Source organism: Geotrypetes seraphini, chromosome 2 (assembly GCF_902459505.1).
Source record: "Geotrypetes seraphini chromosome 2, aGeoSer1.1, whole genome shotgun sequence".
Classification (NCBI taxonomy): domain Eukaryota; kingdom Metazoa; phylum Chordata; class Amphibia; order Gymnophiona; family Dermophiidae; genus Geotrypetes; species Geotrypetes seraphini.
This window is the reverse complement of record NC_047085.1, coordinates 15,180,975-15,202,720: the sequence shown is the minus strand read 5'-3', so window position 1 is coordinate 15,202,720 and position 21,746 is coordinate 15,180,975.

The following is a 21,746-nucleotide window of genomic DNA, read 5'->3' as shown; positions in this document are numbered from 1 at the left end:
ACTCTTTCTCCTGACCCAACCAACTAATAAAACAACACATAGTATTATGGAACATAGCTGCAGCTCCTTATTAATCACCTTTGCATATATTGACATCATTAACACCCTGAACCTCAATTGAACAACATCAGCAAGCTCCTCCTGAGCTACCCTGTGAAAACATCAACCTATTGCCCCCGACCCCGCCACCAACAGCAAGAGCCTGAGGGGTGGCATGACCTCATGCCCCTTTAACCCGGGCCACCTGACCCCAAGGCACGGCTCCCAGCCAGCCCGACGCTCATCGCCGGATGAGCCCCAGCACCCAGTAGCTCGGGAGACCCGCCCTCACGAGCGACCATATCTCTCCACACAAGGGTGGGCGGGTGGGGGAAATAACTGCCCTGGAGGACCCTAGAAAAAAACGAGTCCTCCAAGGTCCCAGTTATATTAACTCCCCCGCGCCGTCAATCATCCTGCTGGCCCAATCCTTTACACGCCTTTTGGCGCAAACCCCTCCCTCCCTGTTACCGTCCTATCTCTCACCTACAACTGTCCCTCCCCCCAACTTGCCTCGCGGGCGATACAAGGGCCTCCCAGCCCCGTGTTACCATACGCCCGTCCAGACAAGCTCTCGGGCTTTTTATTAGTGTTATTACATTACATTACATTACTCCCATATGAAGAAAGACTACAGAAGTTGCGACTGTACTCACTCGAGGAAAGAAGAGAACGGGGAGATATGATCGAAACGTATAAATACATCACGGGACGCATCGAGCCAGAAGATGATATCTCCTGGCCCATGGGTCCCTCGACCACCAGAGGACATCCGCTGAAAATCAGGGGAGGGAAGTTTCACGGCGACTCCAGGAAGTACTTCTTCACCGAAAGAGTGGTGGATCATTGGAACAGACTACCACTCCAGGTGGTAAAGGCCAGCAGCGTGACGGATTTTAAGAATAAATGGGATACTCTTGTGGGATCTTTAAGGAAGTAAATTCAGGGGGGGGATACTTGGAATGGGCAGACTTGGTGGGCTGTAGCCCTTTTCTGCCGCTTTTTTCTATGTTTCTATGTTTTCTACATTACTGATTTCTATTCCGCTTGTACCTTGCGGTTCAAAGCGGATTACACAAGAAGAGAACTGGACATTTCCAGGAGGGTACATGACATTGGAGAATACAGGTTGAGGGAATAGACTTAATAACAGAATGAGTGTAAGACATAATAACATTGGAAGGTAAATCTGGTTACATTACATTACATAGCAGATTGTCTGTTTCCATATGTTGGTAGGTAATTGGTTTCGGTAAGATGATTTAGGTTCTAATTTTTTTATTTTTAATCGATTTTTTATCGATATTTTTTTTTTTTGTCGATTGAGGGTATGGTGCCAGGGAGTGCATAGAACCTGGTCGGTGTAAGTGGAGGAGGAGAGGGAGATAGGAAGATTGTAATGGTATTGAACAGTAGTGTTTTGATTTCTAGGGGGAGAGGAGAGGGAGGTTAGGTAGATTGTATATACTTTTTGAATAGCAGCGTTTTGATTTCTTTACGGAATGCTTTGAAGTCAGATGTTGAGGTTAATAGCCTGGTGATAGAGGATTCAAGTTTTGCTGCATGCGTTGCTATGAGGTTATCATAAAGCTTTTTACGATGAGTGCCATTAAGTGGTGGGTATGAGAATGGTGTCAGTGTTCTTCTTGTTCTGGGTGGAAGGTTACAGTTTAGGCGATCGTTTAGATAGGCAGGTGCAGTACCGTTGAATTCATGAGGTTTAATTTGATGTACTCAGGGTTTTTTCTCTCTTGAATTCATAATCCACCTATCTCTGATCATGTATCTGATGTATATTTTGCAAAAGAGCAGCCATGAATATATTTTTTACAATTGCAATTTCTGGTAAAGGCTTTTCTTGTACTCAGTTCCAGGTTCACAATTTCTAATGTCATGAATAGTGGTGTGGTATAAATTGAAGAGAACAGTGTTTTTATTTAAAGACATTTAAGTTAATAATTTTGAACGGGGGGAGGGGGGTCTTGGGAGGCTTCCAAGGTGGCAGCTTAAGCCCTGAGCTCTGCAGTCAGCTTCCACCAAATGTTTTCTACTGTCTAACAACACTTGGCTAAAGTGGCATAATAAGGGGGAGCAGTCTGCCCCAGGCACTATGTTGGTGGGGGCACAAACACTCCTCCTCCTCTCTGCCCCTGCCTCTTCCTACTCCTCCCCTCGCCACACATATGCCCCCTTTCCCTTCCCCGTAACTCTAGTTTAAGTTGTTGCTCAAGGCGGTCAACAACGTGCTCCTTGCGACCCGGTCGGCTCTCCTGCTGACGTCCCTTCCGGGTGCCGCATATAGGAAGTGATGTCAGAGAGAGAGAGCCAACGGGGTCGCAAGGAGCAGGAAGTGGACCGCAGCAAGCAACAACTTCTATTAGGGGTACAGGGGAAGGGAAGAGGGATGTGCAGCAGGGGGGATCGGGGTGGAGACGAGGGCGAGGCACTACCGCTCCGGGTGCCTCTCATCCCCGCTAGGCCACTGCTTGGCTATTTCCTCAGATCTTACAGCAAAGGAAAGGTAAAGTGCATTTTCTGTGTGGTTACATTCATACGAACATAAGAATAGATTTACTGGGTCAGACCAATGGTCCATCAATCCCAGTAACCAGTTCCCACAGTGGCCAATCCAGCTGCCTGGCCAAAACCCAAGGAGTAGCAAGATTCTGGAATCCCAAAGAGTAACAAGATTCTAGAATCCCAAGGTGTAGCAACATTCCAAACAGAACCCCAAGGGGTAGCAAGATTCCGGAATCCCACAGAGTAACAAGATTCTAGAATCCCAAGGTGTAGCAACATTCCAAACAGAACCCCAAGGGGTAGCAAGATTCCGGAATCCCAAAGAGTAACAAGATTCTAGAATCCCAAGGTGTAGCAATATTCCAAACAGAACCCCAAGGGGTAGCAAGATTCCGGAATCCAAAAGAGTAACAAGATTCTAGAATCCCAAGGTGTAGCAACATTCTAAACAGAACCCCAAGAGGTAGCAAGATTCCGGAATCCCAGAGAGTAACAAGATTCTAGAATCCCAAAGAGTAGCAACATTCCATGCTACCGATCCAGGGCAAGCAGTGGCTTCCCCCATGTTTTTCTCAATAACAGACTATGGACTTTTCTTCCAGGAACTTGTCCAAACCTTTCTTAAAACCAGCTACGCTATCCGCTCTTACCACATCCTCTGGCTATGAATTCCAGAGCTAAACTATTCTTTCAGTGAAAAAATATTTTCTCCTATTGGTCTTGAAAGTATTTCCCTGTAACTTCATTGACCGTCCCTCAGTCTTTGTAAATTTTAATGGAGTACTGATCCACTTGTACCCGTTCTACCCCACTCAGGATTTTGTAGTCTTCAATCATATCTCTCCTCAGCCCCGACCTCTTTAGCCTTTCCTCAACACTCAACGGATTGCAAAGTTACAAGAGAGCTTTGAAGATCTACACCAGTGTCTTGCAAACTTTTCGTCCGGCTGTACACTAATCCCAATGCCCCGGCCGGAAGGCACCCGGAAGTGTGCGGTCGTTGATGCAATGATGTCACGCGCATGCATAACTTCATTTCATCGACGTCCGTGCAAGCGCGGGGACCCATTTGGCCGCAACCCGCTTCGGTGAAGGGATCTGGAAGGAGGGGAGGTGCGGGGAGAGGAGGAGAGATGCCGGCAAGGAAGAGAGTCATCTGCGCCAGCTGACTGCCTACGTGATGTGACTCTCCTCCTCACCAGTGTGTCGCGGCACACCTGAAAGCTCAGGAGACACACTGGTGTGCCACGGCACACAGTTTGCGATACACTGATCGTAGCTGTGATGATTTTTTTTTTTTTTTTAATTATGCAAGTTTAATAGTTACAATATCAGATGACACAAGGAAAAAAAGGATCTTAACATAATTATACAGTATTTTTACATAACAAACAAAATTCCTTTCAAAGCCCACAACAATGAGAAGACATGCCACCATTCAATTACGAAAAAAACAAGAAGAAAACTAAGAATTGGTTCTCAATTCATCCTTATGAATCTTAAACCCTTCCATACTATTTGGGACTCTTACCTCCTCCAATTCTCAGTTATGAAACAACATTGAAGATTAAAAACTCATTTCTGTTCTCTAACTAGTAAGAATTGTTGCAATTGAATAAGATCCCAAAATACATATTCAATGTCTTGTAATTTAACAAGACATTTACATTGGAAATTTTAAATAATACGACGCATCAAGGGCTAAGACCCTTGTTTTTAATTTTAAAAATTATTTCCTTCTTAATTGCGTAGCTCTTGATACATCAGGAAAAATCCTAACCAAATCTCCACAAAATTTTGTCAGCCTATTTTTAAAGTAAGTTTTCATTATTAACATTTTATCTATCTCACTCATGCATGTTATTATCAAAGTGGACCTACTCTGGATCACATCCTGACTATGCTCCAAGAATTCTGTCAGACTTATTTCATTAGTAACCAGGTGGTCCACCTCCTGTGTGGAGCTGTGGTGATTTTAACATTCATGCCGAGCACACCTCGGACTCCTAAACCTGAAAGTTTCTTGCCCTGATATCCTCTTTCAATCTTCAGCTGTGCGCCAGTACCCCCCCCCCCCCCACGCTTTTTTTAACGTGCAATTAATTGATTTTAAATGACGCGGTCATTTTCCACACCAATTAAAATCAATGAAGCCAATTAAATTAGGCCCTAACTTAGGGCGTCGTTTCGAGAATCAGGGCCTTAGTTCAGTGAGTTTCCAATTTTTTTCATCCCATCGGGAAAATTGGTTATGTCAAACTCTGCAAATTGCTCATTGACGGCATCGATGACTTAATGGACTATGGCACTCATCTCGTGGAAATTTACCAGACTTTTCAAACCACCTTCATGTAGGGATTTATAGGAGCTCCAGATCTGCTTCCATAGTCCTGCTACTAAGTTAAAATGCCAGAACATATGACCTAAGTTGACTTGTACTACACCGTATTTCCATCAATGGCCAGGTGTGCTTGAAGGCCCTCTATGGCGAAACGTAGGTTCTAAGTATAAGATTAGCCTTACTGGATCAGACCAATGGGCCATCTAGCCCAGTACCCTGTCTTCATAGAGGCCAATCCAAGTCACAAGTACCTGGCAGAAACCCAAAGAACAGAAACATTCCAGAGCTCATATTGTGATGTCATAATGCCTCATTCCACCAATGCCTAAGAGCCAACCTCAGCAGTGATGTCCCATACTTGGCTCATATATGAACTGCCATACTAGGTCCATCTAGCCCAGTATCCCGTTATAATGGAGGCCAATCCAAGTCACAAATACCTGGGCAAAAACTCAAATAGTAGCAGCATTCCAGAATCCTAAGAATAGCAAGATTCTGGAACCTTGAAGAGTAGCAGTGGCGTCCCCCATGTCTGTCTCAGCAGCAGTTTCTGGACTTTTCCTCCAGGAACCTGTCCAAACCCTTTTTTAAAATCGGCTACATTAACCGCTCTTACCCCCTGAGTAACATTTGAACAGATAAACTTGGGATATTGAGCAGTCTGTTTTAAAGTCTCTACCATAACAGAGCAGGCCAATTCCTGGCTCCTGCCAGGCCCTCCATACAGTATACAGGAAAGAATAATTTTAAAGAAAACATGTTTGTTCTCTGGGATGCCCCACTACGTATTATATAGGTAAGAAACAGAGGTCTCCACATTTAGCAGGGTTTTAATTTATCTGTTGCTCAGGACATTAAGGGGCAAGAAGATTGATAGGTCAGGAAGTCATGGTATGAGGCTCATTAAGGGCAGACCCACGGTTAACATAAGGAAATATTTCTTCACAGAATGGTTGGAGTTGTGAAGAAAGGACACCGTGGTGGTTGGTAAGACAATGTAACGATTGTGAAACAAATGGAGTGGAGAAACAAACAGCCATTGTTTAAAACTAAACTAAACTAAAGCTTAACTTTGTCTACCGAGGCATCATTCTGAGAAGGCTCGACTCGGTTTACAGCAATTAAATAAACAGAGAATGTTTTACAAATGATAAATAGAAGATAATAGCAAAATTTCAAAAGAATTAATTTTCAAAATGTTTGGCAAATAGAGCAGTTTTTAAAGATTTACGGAAAAATCAAAATGAACTGGAACTCCTTTAAAAAAAAGGGGAGAACGTTCCAGAGTTGAGAGAGTTTAAAGACCAAAGATTGACAGAAGATCTTGACGCCTTTAATCCCTTTTTTAGAAGGAAGGGAGAGTTTAAATGGTTGGATACCTCTTGCAAAGGAGAATCGGTAAACGTTCCAAAATAAAGGAATATGAGGATTAAAGACACCATGTAGAATTTTAAAAGAATTCTAAAATAAACCAGGAGCCAATGAAGACTCTGAAGCAAAGGGGTCACATGGTCAAATTTACGTTTTCCAAAGATCAGCTTCGCAGAAGTATTCTGAATTAATTGTAATCTATGAAGACAAATTTTTGTAATGCAATAAGTCTTATGAGAGAGGTTTATTCCTAAGCTCCTGAAGAACCCAAAAGAAAAAAGGAATCTTACTTAATGCAGCTGCCTACAGGAAGGAATTGCATAAGAATATATGAAGTGCCTCTGCTGGGTAAGACCAGAAGTCCATCATGCCCAGCAGTCTGCTCACGCGGGGGCCCACCAGGTCCAGGACCTGTATAGTAACCCTTCTTGAACTCCAATACCGTACCTTGTCCTATCACACCCGCTGGAAATGCATTCCAGGTGTCCACCACCCGTTGGGTGAAGAAGAACTCCCTAGCATTGGTTCTGAATCTGTCCCCTCTTAATTTTTCCAAATGGCCTCTCATTTTTGTAGTTGTCGAAAGTTTGAAGAATCTGTCCCTCTCCACTTTCTCTATGCCCTTCATGATCTTATAAATCTCAATCATGTCACCTCTAAGCCTCCGCTTCTCCAGGGAAAAGAGCCCCAGCATGTACTTCAACAAGCCAAAACTCCCTCAAATGAACCAAACACTCTGCTCTTCAATCTCAAATGACCTACTCTCCTTACAAGTGATACATTCTCAAATAAATGAATGAAATAAAGCATTATGAACACAGGAGGCTGCTTTGGGTACCTTTTTAACACGTATACCCTTTTAAAACAGGTCCAACTCAAAACGTAGAAGTTCCGTCCAGAACATCTGCCAAACATTTGATTATCCCTGTAGGATGTCTTAAGTCCTGGCCAGAGCCCGCCCAAACGCCGCCCATCATGCTCCTCCCAACACACCCCTTTGAGCGCCGGACGCACAGCAGCTTAGAAGTCCTTCTGGAGGTCCAGAAAGTTGCTTTCGAAACTTGGCACTTGCACGTCCTGTCGACTAGGATGTCCAAGTGCCAACTTGGGCGGGTTTTTGGGCGTCTGGATGTTTTATGAGCCCCAAAATGTCTAGGCTCGGATTTAGATGTCATATCGAAAATGCGCCTCTGTGCCGCTGAGTTGTATCATTTAAGAATTTTAGGTTTAATATACAACACATAATATAAAGCAATCAACAATAGTCAATAATAAAACAATAATTCGGATTATATTTGTATTTGCATTTATTTTCTATGAGCGTTGGAGTAGCATTGGAGCGTTTAGCGCTCCGGTAGAAACCTCCGCTGTGTATTTAGGGACAAAATATACCTTCTTTGTTCCAGACCATTTGCGAGCTTTCTTGGACTTAAAGAAAATCACCAGGGGGTAATAAACCTGGGTCTGAGTAGAGGAGCGGTCAAGTTATGCGCATCCTTCGAGCACGCACGAACCACCTTGAAGCATAATAGAAAAGATATTTTTTTTAAAAAAGAAAAATTCCCTGCCAGGCCACTGAATGAACAAAACCAGTTACTTCAAATACAAGATAAGTGCTACTGTTTTTCAATTTTATCAATTAAGGTAGCAGAGAATTAGCAATATTTCTGTACTAGGACAGAGGCGTGTTATGGTGGTCCCAAATAGAGAGTTGCGTGGGGACAGAAATCCCACCCATCCCCACCCGTCCCCGCCAGGATCCTCTCCATCCCCACCCGTCCCCGCCAGGATCCTCTCCGTCCCCACCCATCCCCGTATGGAATTACCTCCATCCCTGCTCATCCCCATAAAAAGCAGCAATTACTTCTGACAGGATCATCAATTCCACAGTTTCTTTTGTGCTTGCGCTGTTGTTTTCCTTGTGGAATCTCTTTGGTGGAACCCTTTTTTTGTTTTCTGTTCAGGTAATTAACTTATAAACCCCCTCTTTTACTAAGGCTGACGTGTCCATTATATTATATGGACGAACCCTGCTTCCAAAGCCTTCCATCCCCGTGGGAGTTCCGTTGGCTTGAGGGGGGTCCCCGTGGGAGTCCCGTAGGCCAGAGAGGGGTCCCCATGGGAATCCCGTGGGTTAAGGAGATATTCCTGCGGGACTCCCGCGGGACCAGCGGGATTACCGCGATCCCTGTACCCGTGCAGACCTCTATCCCAAACTTGTTCTCTTAGCGGCACCGTAAGTGCAGGAGACAAAGGGCACTGGGCACTTTTCACATTATATATTTAATATTCTAGCAAATTTTATTTTTCCATAATATTTTGTATATTTTACAAGACATATGCTGGTATTTTGATAATTCACCTTTCAAAAGCATATTAATTAATCTTTTATACTCCTATTGGTCTTCAGAGACAAGGTGAAACAGGTCAAGTGAGAGAGACGTATTTGTCTGACAGGAGCAAACTGAGGAGCCTCAGCCTATTTTCCCAGTTTGGATCCTGAACGCGATATATTGCTGCGTTGTGGCTCTTTCCGTTGCTCAAACTGATTTCTCCAGGGATGTTACAAAAGTGGATTTAGCAATAAATAGAAAAAGCAGTTTTGCTCTAACCTTCTCATTTACTAGAAACAGGAAGAAGATTACGGCTCTCTGTTTACTAATAAAAGGTGAAATACACTCAGGCTCTATACCTTATATTGAAAAATCCTCTATATGTGGTATATAACCATGAATAAGTTAATCAATCCTTTGCATAACCAAATAATTGTATGTGCTAAAGACCTCAGTGCTCAAATGAAATCAATGTGATATCTAGAACGGAGATTGAGAACGGAAGTTGCTGGCTGGGATCATCATAACCACAGTATAGTCCCATAAAGTGCATCATGTATAACTTTTTAAAACCCAGATAAAAAAAGCGTACAGTGCTCTCCTGCAAATTCGCGGTCGGTGGTTTGCGGTCCCGGTCATTCAAGGAGACATGATAGAGACGTTTAAATATATCACGGGCCGTATTGAGGTGGAAGATGATATCTTCTTTCTTAAAGGGCCCTCGGCCACAAGAGGGCATCCGCTGAAAGTCAGGGGTGGGAAATTTCATGGCGACACCAAGAAGTATTTCTTCACCGAAAGGGTGGTTGATCATTGAATGAACTTTCACTTCAGGTGATTGAGGCCAGCAGTGTGCCGGATTTTAAAAGAAATGGGATACACACGTGGGTTCTCTAAGGAGGTAAAATCAAGGGGGGTAGGTCAATAGAGTGGGCAGACTTGTTGGGCTATGGCCCTTTTCTGCCGTCATCTTCTATGTTTCTATTTTCCGACCACGAACCGCCGACCAGGAGAGGACAGCAGGAGAGGGCAGCCGGAGCGCCGGCGAGTGAAGGAAATCACTCGCGGTATGCTCCGACCGCCCTTTCCTGTACTAAAGTCGGGCCTCGCCAATCAGGAGCTGCTTTGACACGCAGAAGCGGTCGGAGCATACGGCGAGTGATTTCCTTCACTCACCGGGCGCTCCGTCTGCTCTCTCCTGCCTCTCCCGATGCCCTCTCCAGTCTCTCCCATGAAAAACCGTATTCGCGGTTTTTCAAGATTCGCGGGGGTTCCTGGAACGGAACCCCCGCGAATATCAGGGGAGTACTGTACTTACCTTGGAACAATGCAACATTTCTCTGATGAATATCCTCTGCTGTAGAAGGGAACAAAATAAACCAAAAACACCTCAGAATCAACAGTGCACAGCCGAAGGTGCCTACATCTGGTCCCTCAACTCGAGTTTCGCTCCACGCGTTGTCAGGAGGGAGTGAACTGCCTCGGGAAGTGGCTGGATGACCGGGTGTGCACTGTTGATCTTGAGGTGTTTTTGGTTTATTTTGTTCACTTCTTCAGCAGAGGATATTTATCAGAGAAATGTTGCATCGTTCCCAGATAAGTACACTGACCTTTTTATCTGGGCTTTAAAAGTTATACATCAGTGGTCTCCAACTCCAACCCTTTGCAGGGCCACATTTGGGATTTGGAGGTACTTGGAGGGCCTCAGAAAAAATAGTTAATGCATGAGGTAAAACTATTTATAGTTTATAAATCTTTCCTTTTGGCTAAGTCTTAATAATAATATTGTCATTTATAGCTAAAGAGACATATGATCAAGAAACTGTTTTATTTTACTTTTGTGATTATGTTAAACATACCGAGGGCCTCAAAATAGGACCTGGTGGGCCGCATGTAGCCCCCGGGCCGCCAGACCACTGTTATACATGATGCACTTTATGGGACTATACTGTGGTTATAATGGTCCCAGTCAGCAACTTCCGCTCCTTTAGCACATACAATTATTTGGTTATGCAAAGGATTGATTAACTTATTCATGATTATACACCACATATAGAGGATTTTTTAATATAAGGTATAAAGCCTGAGTGTAATTCAGCATTGAACTAATATAAAATCTCAGGAAATTTGTATTGTTACACTCCATATAGTTTATGATTGTAAGTTACTAATAAAAGGACTATTAAACTAGAAACCTAAAGGGAAAAAAAAATTATAATACTGTTGAAGCATTCATTCTTATAATGCTGAGGTTCTGAACCCAGTCTTTGGGACATACCTAGCTAGTCAGGTATTCAAAATATTGACATGAGTTGGCATTGAATATTCAGGCTTAAAATGACTGACAACTATGGGCTAAATATCTACCCCAATATTGCTAACTAAACCCCCAAATTCATGTAGGGATGGACTTGTCTCACTGAAGAATGGTCCAAGGATGTAGAGCACTCCAGACAGCCTTTCCTGGGACTTCCTGCCTTCCTGCATTTCAAAGTCAGCATAGTTATTTATTTAAGCATTTATATACCACTTATTGCCTAAGGGGCTCATAATCGAAACAAAAATGCATCTAAAAACCCACCCAAGTCAGCACTTGGACGATCAAAAAGAAAGGTCGTTCAAGTGCCGATAATCGAAATGGGTTTTTAGACGTATCCAGAGACTTCTTAGGCCTCTGAATCCCACTGTGCGCCCAGAGAAGAAAGGGGTGCTTTGGGAGGAGTGGTTAAGGAGGGATGTGGGCCGACCTAGACTTAGTCATACTGTAGAGATCATCGAAGGTTTGATGAGACTGCTTAGACAGAGCTTATACGTTGTGACTTAGGTGATCTAAAAACAGGTATAAGCGCCCAAAAAGGCCTGGGGGCAGATCTAGGGGGGGTCCGGTTTTTCCAAATAGAAAATCTAGTAACCCTATGAAAACCTGACTGGCTAGGTGTGTCTTGAGGACTCTCCTATCCCCTCTATAATTTTCCCAAGTATAGCCCACTCCCTGATACCATCTCCTCAATGTCCCAAAAAAGTAACCGGAAACCCAAGTAATCAACCTGAAACCTAACATCTCCTACCAAAACCATCTACCTACCAATGTAAGGAAACCGGATAATCTTCTATGTAACGTAACCAGAAATAATTTCCTATGTAATGTAATCTGAACCTCAATTTTGTAACCTGTACCAGCAATTTTCCAATGTAATGCATCCTCCTGGAAATGTCCAGCTCTCTTCTACTGTAATCCGCTTTGAACCGCAAGGTACAAGCGGAATAGAAATCACTAATGTAATGTAATATAATGTGCCCCTACCAATATGGCATCCTGGGAGGACAGCACCCCATGCTCCCCACTTACTATGCCATTGTATGCTCATGTTACCCTACTCCTCAAGTCGCTTCATTGGTTTTCTGTCCTCTACTACGTACAGTTCAAACTTCTCTTACTGACCTATAAGTGTATTCACTTTGCAGCTCCTCAATATCTCTCCCGGTACTCTGCCATGGGAGCTCTGTGTGTCCAGGTTTCTCAGACAAAAATCCGGAAACCCTATTCAGAACTGGACTGGTATCAGTGGAACATTCTGAAAGCTCATCATACCTCTTTAGCAATAATTGATGTTTTATGCTCTGGACTCCTCTTTTTGTTCACACGTTCTCATAAATCATAAAGACACATGTGCAGATACACAGAAGGATCAGTAGAACTGAGCATCCATTCAGAAGTGGCGCCCGCCCATACAGCAGCACGCTTGTGTGCCACTGGCCCCGGTAATCAGCAGGCAGCCATCCACCGACCTCCAACATTTAAAGGTACCGCCGGGGTGGGGGTGGGTGGGACGGAATTTAGCGGTGTTGGGGGGCTGGGATTGAATTTAAATGTCCTGGGAATATGTAAAAGTGATGATTGATTGATTGGGAGGGCTGGGATGGAATTTAAAGATAATGGGGTATGTAAAAATGATGATTGATGGGGGGGCTGGAAGAGAATTTAAAGGTGTAAATCTGGGGTGCGTCTTATGGTGAGGTGCGTCTTATGGAACGAAAAATACGATATATTTAATTTTCTTTGCTGTAGGCTGCACTGTGAAACCTAGTGACTGAACCGTGAGGTTTCTTAATGTTTCTTGTGTGACCACACCTAGAGGCTGAACTATGTAATTTGCTGTTGGTTTCTGTGTGTAATGTCAGCCAGTGATGGAGAAGCACCCATGGGACAGTGATTAAACTGTGATTAAACTCTAAAGTCCATCCTTTGAAATTAGTTAAAAGTAATATCTAATGGCTTGATATATTATCACACCTGGGAACCTGTGCACTCGAGTATGGTAAGCAGTTACCATACACTAATTCTCAGGGGAACTGCTTGCTCCAGCAAGGGAAGGGGAAGTGGTTAACAGAGCAGGTGCACGATAAGCAACATTTCCTCAAGAGGAGGCCTTGAGTACACTGGTATTACTGTGGCGATGCTGTTCAAAGAAACCTAACAGGAATCTCCAAAACACTCCTCCCTTCGCCCCTTCATCAGCATTGACACCCTCCCATCAGCATTCCCACAACCCCTCTGCCCAGCCCTTAATCAGCACTGAGACCCCCTCCCTGCCCAGCAGTTACTAGGGGTATCCTTAGTGGGTTAATAGAAGCATACATAGCAGTGATCCCCAGAGATTCCTCCACCATCAAAATGGTGGCTCTGACCTCAAGAGATAGTCTCCGTAAGGGTCAAACTAGAGAATGACACGGTGACAAAATTCATCACCGTTCCCGTTCCCGTGGATAACTGCGGTAACCCATCTTCATGTCATTCTTTAAGGAGAGAGGGAAGAATCAGAGTATGAATGGCCACAACCATTGACCCGCAAGCTTTGCTTTGAAGAATGCTGGTGTAGAAGGACCGAGGTTGAAACAGACACTACAGAATGACAGTCTCTGGTATCCAGAGCAGATATTGTGATGTCATAATGCCTCATTCCACCAGTGCCTAAGAGCCAATCACATCAGTGATGTCACAATGGCTTCATTATCCTTGGCTCACATAAGAATCAGAGTATGAATGGCCACAACCACTGACCCGCAAGCTTTGCTTTGAAGAATGCTGGTGTAGAAGGACCGAGGTTGAAATAGACACTAGAAAATGACATGGGATTATTTCCCGCAGTTATCCGCGGGGACGGGAACGGTGATGAATTTTGTCACCGTGTCATTCTCTTGGTCAAACTGCCATATAAGGGCATGGCATCACTTAGGGTTACCAGATCTTCTAGAATGAACATCCAGACCCATGACCCCCTTTTTTCCTGAAAGAAAGGGGGATGGGGCTTCCACACTGCCTTTTTGTGTTTACACATGCAAAGTGGTTGACAAGAAACCAATATAACACAACCAAACGGGCTCCTCCTGCAATTACCAAATACTCCTTAACAAATTAGAAAATACTCAAACTATTCCTTAAGTACCTCTTAATTTCTTAACAATTTGTACTTCTTATTGTCATAACAACTCTTATGTAATCCACCTTGAACCGCAAGGTAAAGGCGGAATAGAAATCACTAATGTAATGTAATATGTAATGTGTAATATGTAATGTAATATGCAGGTACTGGGGCAATGGAGAATTAACCCTCTCCCTTTTTACAAAACCGTGCAAGCGATTTTTAGCGCTGGCCGGCGAATTGAATGCTCTGCACGGCTCCAACATTCATAGGAGCTCTATGAGCAGAGGAGCAGCGCAGAGCATTCAGCGCTCCGGCCGGTGCTAAAAACCGCTTGTATGGTTTTGTAAAAGGAGGGGGGGGGGGTAGGGGGGGTAAATGACTTGCCCAGTCCTGGAATGACCTCCCATTATAGATAAGAGAGGAAAAGAATTTGGACAAATTCAAGACCAAACTTTTCTCTTTAAAGATGCTTTTGGTGAATAAACACAATGCTTTTTTTCTCTTTTTCTCTAATCTTTCATTGTAAACCATATTTGTTTCCCCTCCTAATGTTTTTACCTTAAATATATTGAATTAAAAATTGATTGTAATCCCTTAATAATTTTCCCTTTATTTTGATATTGTATGTATAAGTCACTTAATTTAATTAATTTAAACTTTGTATAGGAATGTTTGTATTTGTCATTTTAATTTGATTAGATTTATGTCTGTGCGATTTGTTACCCATATTTGGCCATTTTAGCAATTGTACATCGCCTAGAACTTGGAATAGGCGATTAATCGAATTATATAATAAACTTGGAAAACTTGGAAACTTATACACCATTTTCAGTACTTGCCGTCACGGGGAACAAATGCACTGCTCTTTACCGCCAGGGCATAGCATTCACCCAGGGCTACACTTGTCACTGGGACATTTTCAGGTGGTGAGGAGTGGCCTGTTACCTGAGCACCCTGAGGTCATGGGATCAAATCCCAGCACTGGATACAGGGACCAGTGGAAACTTGGTTACAGGGACCAGTGCTGGGATTTGATCCCATGACCTCAGGGTGCTCAGGTAACAGGCCACTCCTCACCACCTGAAAATGTCCCAGTGACAAGTGTAGCCCTGGGTGAATGTTATGCTCTGGCGGTAAGGCGCAGTGCATTTGTTCCCCGTGACGGCAAGCACTGGAAATGGTGTGTAAGTTTGGAGTTGGCAGCCTGAAATGATCAGGCCTAAATACGCCGATCGTCTAACGATGCAGTCGCGACCGACCAAATTTGCCGACCCGACGTACAGAGCAGTTCACCGCGTGGTTTTCTGTGCATTCGTACGTTCTCCGACTCTGCCACGCAAACAACCTCATTAGTATTAATATGAGGTCATTAATATTATAATGAGCCATCCGATCGATGGCCTAACATGACAAAGGCATAAATGAATTTTAGCGACTGCTAATACCAACCCCCCAAATCCAACAGGTCCAGTAGACCTGTCGGTATCTGGATTACTAGGGGTCCAAATTATATTTTTGATGAATATAGTGTGAATGCTGTATAGTATAAATAAAGATCTCAAGCAAAATACGGTATCTGTATTACTGACAGGTCTGCCATATTTTTTCTATGGGCCACGGACGTTGTATGTTTGTAACACATGCATAATATCTGCCCCATTAAAAAAAAAAAGTTGTGCTGACCCCCCCCTCCCCCCCATGATGGCCTCACCCCAGTGGCACCCCGCTCACAGCACAGAACAAAAATAAAGAGAGGCAGGAGGGATGCCCACTCCCTCCTGCCGCTGCCCGCCCCCAGGCCCGCCCATCTCCCACACTAGCTCTGCCCCATTGCCTGATGCAATTGAGAGGAGGCTTTTCAAAACCCAGACAAAGTGCCGGGTTTTGAAAGGCCATCCGGATCCCCAGACGTGTCCTCAAAAGGAAGATACGTCCGGGGCAAATCTGGACGACTGGTAACCCTACTGTAAATAGCAGTTGAAGCAGTTGGAGCTTTATTGTTTTGAAGTATCTCTTGTTCCCGTTGAACAACGAATAAAACTGGACTTTATTTTCACCACTGCTGGAATAGTCTGGCTTATTTGGAGGAGCGAGAGACAGTGTGAGGAGTGCTTGCCACGGCCTGCCAGCTTAGCGCTGGTCCTGGCTCACGGCCCCTACATAGTAGCTGGGTACCCAAGGGGTCTTACGTAAGGAATACAGAGTCCAGTCTGATAACACGAGGGTCATTTTATAAATAATGCACACTATTTTTTTAATTTACATGTTTAGTTTTTTTCAAGTATTTCTTTACAATCCTTCAATATAGTCTCCCTGTTTTGCAATGACTGAGTCCCAACGTCCGGGAAGTATCATTATTCCATCCAAGACACTGTTTTTGTTCAGATGCCGAATGGCTCAGGTACCGGCGGAAAAAGCTCTTCCAGAGATGCAAAACAATGTCCACGCATGGGTTGTTTCAACTTTGGAAAAAGGTCGAAGTCTGTATTCACATAGTTTATCAATGACGAGTGGAGAGCTCCATCTTCCCCACGACCCAAAAAATTTTGATGAGCTCAATCAAAAGACAAACAAATGATGATTTTTGCTTATGATCATGAAGGCATCATAATCACACACAAAATTCCATGTGGAAGAAGTGTCACAGCAATGTATTATTGTGATTATTTTGCAAAAAAAATGTGCAGAAAAATGCAAAAAACCCGACCTCAGTTGTTCTTGGTTGGGCCACTCATTATTCAAGACAATGCTCATCCACACATAGGGAATGTCATCATTGAAAAACTACGCGAACACGGCTGGGAGGTGTCATCCCATGCTCCCTACAGTCCAGACACGAGTCCACCAGACTTCGACCTTTTTCCAAAGTTGAAACAACCTAAGCGTGGACATCGTTTTGCTTCTCTGGAAGAGCTTTCTTCCACCGGTACTTGAGCCATTCGGCAACTGAACAAAAACAGTGTCATGGATGGAGTAATGAAGCTTCCCGGACGTTGGGACTCGGTCATTGCAAAGCAGGGAGACTATATTGAAAAGAAAAACTTGAAAAAAAATAAAACATGTAAATTAAAAAAATAAAATAAAATAGTGTGCATTATTTATGAAATGACCCTCGTATTATAAGCGACGGGTTCAATGAGTTTAAACTGCTGATAATCTTCAGAGCCAGAGTGAGAGCTCAGGTCAACTAATCTAGGATTTGATATGGCCATCTCTGACCTCTGCCTGATAAGGTCATTCAAGGTGCTTCCTTTCCTCAGCCACCTAGAGCTAATCTCAGCTCTGACTGACCTCTCTTTTGCACACACACACTCCTCATCTTACCTGGGAGACTTCCCGGCAGACCCTTTGTTCTATTCTCAGTCATGCTGTAGCTCTACTGGAAGACACTCCTGGCCACATGCTTCTGGCCACATGTTTGACCACATGGTCTATGGCCGCATGGCTGCTCAGACCACCCTGATGTCCTTCTTTCATTAGAGGAGCATCGTTTTCACCTTTATTCCATCTGACCTCACGCAAGAATCATCCTGCTATCCTCTCTGGCACTTGGACCTTTCAGTATCTGCCTTACCTCTCCCCCTCACCACCTCTGCATCATACTGGAACAAGAAAGCTGTACCCAGAAGGGATTTTCTCTCTGAGAAATTTGTCTACTGTGAGTGTGTGTGTTATATTTACTCAATTAAGCATAATCTCAGAAATTATGAGGATTATCGGCGGGTGCATCAGCAGAGGGGGGTGTTGAACTTCTGCTATAGTGTAATCTAACAACTTGGATTTGGTTATACAAGAGCAGCAAAGTTGCAGTTTCTTCAGTTTTAACCTAGCCCAGGATCAGAAGATCTAAATTGTGTGTCAACCTGGGGATCTTCCCCAGGTTCAAGTGCAGCAGTTGCCACCTAAGTCACCAGTTATGTTTTCATTTAATGAGTGTAATTTTATTTGTATTATAATATAGGACTGAAAGAAAGAAAAAAAAAACATCAGAAAATAGCTTGGAGTTGGTTGCATGAGAATCTAGTGCTACAAATGCATGTTAGATGCAGGCAGCTAAAGTTAAAGCACATGTGGGAGCCTTTGTAGAGAACTTTATATCCCAGGCTCAGAACAGGAAGAAGTCTTGGATAAACTAGTTCTTCTGCTTCTTCCATCCCATATCAGAGTCCAGCTCACAGCAGAGTGCTGATGAATCCCATTGAGATGACCAAGAACAGGTGGCTGATGCCCACGAGCGTTGCTCCATTTGTTACTTCACTTGATGTTCCACTTGTTGATTCACTCATTGCTCCACTCGTTGTTCCACTCGGTCCACTTGCTCCTCCATTAACTGGTTCACTTGTTCCTGCATTCATTGAGCTATTTGTTGGTCCATTCATTCCTCCATTTGTTGATCCAATTGTTCCTCCACTTGTTGGTCTGCTCATTCCTCCATTTGTTGGTCCGCTTGTTCCTTCATACGTTGGTCCATTTGTTGGTCCACTCGTTCCTCCATTCGTTGGTTCTTCTGTTGGTCCAATAGTTCCTCCACTTGTTGGTCTGCTCATTCCTCCATTTGTTGGTCCGCTTGTTCCTTCATACGTTGGTCCACTTGTTGGTCCACTCATTCCTCCATTTGTTGGTTCTTTTGATGGTCCAAACGTTCCTCCACTCGTTGGTGTGCTCATTCCTCCATTTGTTCCTTCATATGTTGGTATAGTTGTTGGTCCACTAGTTATTCCATTTCCTGCAGCAATTGTTGTTGTTTCAATATAGTTACATAGGTCAGTTTTGCAGCAGGAAACAGAAAAATTTATTACACCAAGATTTACAAAAGCTGGGAAACAAAGCATAGCACACAAGGTACTGAAAGTAGTAACTCCAGAGAAACCTAAACCAACAAAAATGAAAAAGAAGAAGAAAACACATTTGTTATTGATGATAAATGTCTATTGAATTTCCATTTTCATCATTTCTACCGTACATGCTGCCAACTACACATGCTTTTCTCATAGCCTTAAATGTATTTTACAAAGAACCATCTATATGTCCCTCCATCCCCTTTAACAGGAGGAACTGCCTATTTGTTTTTCTATTGTCCCCCAAACCATTCCTTGCCCCTCAAATAGAAGGAACCTTGTGTCCTTCCTCCTCCCTCCCTCTCTACCCATCCCCCCTCCAAACAGAACAAGCCTCATGTTCCTGTGCCTCCCCTTTTCTGGACCCACCTATAGACCTCCCTGGGCCCACCTTAAATCCTTGTGCTCTAGTGACCTAGTCAGGGCAGACATGATCCTCAGTCACTCCTCTCAAAATGGCTGCTGTGACCTTCAGCAGCAATCTCACAAGACTGCCATTGAATGCTGCAGCATTCATTTTGATGGCAGAGACAGCATGGGCACGAGCAACTGGGGATCACTCCTGCCCCAACTAGGCCTCTAGACCAGTGATTCCCAACCCTGTCCTGGAGGAACACCAGGCCAATCGGGTTTTCAGGCTAGCCCTAATGAATATGCATGAGAGAGATTTGCATATGATGGAAGTGAGAGGCATGCAAATTTGCTTCATGCATATTCATTAGGGCTAGCCTGAAAACCCGATTGGCCTGGTGTTCCTCCAGGACAGGGTTGGGAACCACTGCTCTAGACCACCATACAAAGCAAAGAGATTGCATTTTACTCTGAATCCTGAAGTAAGTCTACCAGTCTTAGGGTTACCATATGGCTCTAGAAAAAGGAGGACGGATTGAGACATCCAGGTTTTACTTCCATTGGTTTCAGAAGAAGTAAAACCTGGATGTCTCGATCCGTCCACCTTTTTCTGGAGCCATATGGTAACCCTTCCAGTCTGCTTCTTTTTTGCTATTATACTGGTAGATTTCTTCACTGTTAAAGTTTTCCCAAATATTGTGAACGCAGTCTTGATCTGTTAGAATCACTGAGCCGAAAATAAGAGAATTGACCCAATGATCTCCACAGACAAGTCCAAGAAGAAACAAAAAAAACAATGTGGAGAAATGATGTTCCTGAGATGGACTTTATTAATATTAAAATAATATTAAAACTTGACAAACCACATAAAAACCTCTAGGACGCAGTCCACTGAAAAGCTTTGGACCCTGGACCCAGCACGGTCCGTGTTTCAAAAGAATGTCTTCTTCAGGGGTCCCTATGAAGTCCTATGGTGAAGATACGTGGATAAAAATGCCAGTTGGAAATAAACTCACAGCAGCGACAATAAGAGCAGTGTCACAGTAAAAGAACACTGAATGGACGAAACTTCAAGGCTCTCACTCCCAGATACAGAAGCGCTTTTCCACTGTATCTAGGTTTGGCGAGCAAGTGGAAAAGCACTTAGAAACATAGAAAAAAATGACGGCAGAAAAGGGCCAAAGCCCACCAAGTCTGCCCACTCCAGTGACCCTTTCCCCAACCTCCTGCCCTTACCTCATCAGAGATCCCACATGAATATCCCATTTATTTTTGAAATCTGCCACGCTGTTGGCCTCAATCACCTGCCGTGGGAGTTCATTCCAATGATCGACCACCCTCTCAGTGAAGAAATACTTTCTGGAGTCCCCATGAAATTTCCCTCCCCTGATTTTCAGCGGATGCCCTCTGGTGGACGAAGGTCCCATAAGACGAAAGATATCCTCTTCCACCTCGATACGACCCGTGATATATTTAAATGTCTCAATCATGTCTCCTCTCTCTCTTCGTTCTTCAAGTGAGTACAGCTGCAATTTATTCAGCCTTACTTCATACGGAAGATCCTTGAGCCCCGAGACCATCCTGGTGGCCATCCGCTGAACTGACTCAACTCTCAGCACATCTTTCTGGTAATGTGGTCTCCAGAATTGAACACAATATTCCAAATGAGGTCTCACCATGGACCTGTACAGTGGCATTATGACCTCTGGCATCCTGCTGATAAAACCTCTACGGATACAACCCATCATTTGCCTTGCCTTGGAGGAAGCCTTTTCCACTTGATTGGCAGTTTTCATGTTATCACTAATGATTACTCCTAAATCCCGTTCTTCCGTGGTCCTAACTAAGGTCTCACCATTTAACGTGTAAGTCCTGCACAGATTTCTTTTACCCAGGTGCATCACTTTGCATTTTTTAGCATTGAAGTTGAGCTGCCAAGTCGATGACCATTGTTCTAATAGTAGTAGGTCCTGCGTCATACTGTCAGGCATAGTGCTTTTACCTACTATGTTGCACAGTTTGGCGTCATCGGCGAACAATGATATTTTTCCTCTGAGCCCTTGGGTCATATCACTTATGAATATGTTGAATAGGATTGGACCTAAGACCGAGCCTTGTGGCACTCCACTGGTCACATCTGATGTTTTGGATGGGGTACCATTTACCATCACCCTCTGAATTCTACCGCTCAGCCAATCTTTAACCCATGCAGCTAGTGTTTCCCCTAATCCCAGCGATTTTAACTTGTTCAATAACCTGCGGTGTGGGACGCTATCAAAAGCTCTGCTGAAGTCCAAATACACTACGTCCAGGGACTCCCCGGCATCCAGTTGTCTTGTTACCCAGTCGAAGAAGCTAATCAGATTTGATTGGCAGGACCTGCCCTTGGTAAATCCATGTTGATGGGGATCACGTAGATTTTCTTCATCCAGTATTGTATCAAGTTTCTGTTTGATCAGTGTTTCCATGAGCTTGCATACTATGGATGTGAGACTTACCGGTCTGTAATTTGCCGTCTCTGTCCTGC